Source organism: Aplysia californica, unplaced genomic scaffold (assembly GCF_000002075.1).
Source record: "Aplysia californica isolate F4 #8 unplaced genomic scaffold, AplCal3.0 scaffold00355, whole genome shotgun sequence".
In the NCBI taxonomy this organism is placed as follows: Eukaryota; Metazoa; Mollusca; class Gastropoda; order Aplysiida; family Aplysiidae; genus Aplysia; species Aplysia californica.
This window is the reverse complement of record NW_004797625.1, coordinates 398,380-399,941: the sequence shown is the minus strand read 5'-3', so window position 1 is coordinate 399,941 and position 1,562 is coordinate 398,380.

The following is a 1,562-nucleotide window of genomic DNA, read 5'->3' as shown; positions in this document are numbered from 1 at the left end:
CACACACACACAAACACACACACACACACCCCACACACCCCACACACCACACACACACACACCACACACACACACACACACACACACACACACACACACACACCATACCACTGCATTCGCCTTTCTCCATTATTTCAATGTAAACGTTTAGTAGATTAACTAGATATTTGTAACCCCGTAATCGACAACTGAATAGTTAGAAAGATGGATGGGGGTGGGGTGAGAGTAATAAATTCTTCACAATTTACGATGTAATCGAACATTGTCTACCATGACAGACCACGCCCAAAGCAAATTTTTCTTCCACTTCTCTGTAGTTCCAGAAGCAGTATAGTATTACAGTGAGCGATTCAACGAAGAACGAGCGATCCCTTGAATTTATGATATTATGGAGCTGTTTCAGCCTCTCAAAGCCTCAATACGGACGGCTCACGTCACTTTCTGGCCACTTCCCAGCGTCTCACCTGCCAGGATTTCAGAGCTTTTAATCACAAACTAAGAGGAACAAGTTCATTTTAGGGTGTGAAGAGTCTAGCCAAAGTTCTCTGCTTTAAGCTCATTCTTTCCCCCCAGATGTTTCAAAACAACTGGCATTAACAGCAGCTCCTTAAGGGCGTGCTCACTTTAAGCCTGTACTTTCAGCAGATGTTTGAAAACAACCGGGGGCTTTTACAATATCCTTGCGAACAACAACGGGCTTTTACGACCTACACAGGACTTGAGTTGGAAGTGGTTTACCAGGGGTGTTAATTCATCAGCCTTCGGTAACACCAGCTTATAACTTTCCCTACACCTGTGACCCCGGCCCCCTCATAGATTTAGCCGGATTTGAACACTTGTCTGGCAAATAGCCTCCTAAGAACAATAAGATCGGGGGAATAGCAAGTCTGTGGGACTGTCGTGGATATAGCCCCTTGAGAACAAGGGACCCTGCACGTGACGCGGATAAAAGACGCTGCCTGTGCTGCCGCGGTGAAAATTACTGGTGGTAGGTCCAAACGCGGGGGGAGTAGTGGTCGTTGTTGGAAGTCCCGCAAAAGTGGACGACAGGGAAATATCCAGGGGAGGACAATAGGTTGGCGCGAGTTTGTGAGACGTATTTGCTAGTTACTAATCCCAGACCTCTCACCGCGAGGCCGGGGCCTCTTAGCAAGAACGGGGGCCCAGGCCCTTGTAGACTTGACACCTTTTCCCCCCGGGAGAAAATTGAATCCCACCCGAGGGTATGCGAACCTCTTGTGAGGGTCGAGTGTCCGTGCAAGTAGCGGGCTGGACAAAGCATCGTGGCGTAATGTCCTCTTCTCGGCTAGAACCTCTCTCGTCCAAGAACCGGTTTCTCGGCGGTGATAGAGAGCAATTTTAATGCGGCCGCATTACAGCTGCGTGTTTTAAACGGGTTGTACACTTGTCACACTACTCTGGTCTGCTTGATGGGGCTTGAACAGAAAGTCGAATGTGCTGAATGTAGACGTCTGATTTGGTAAAATAATGTCTTTATTTGATGTGAACCGACGGTCAATACCCCACCTCTCTCTCCCTCTCTCTCTCTCTCCCTCTCTCTC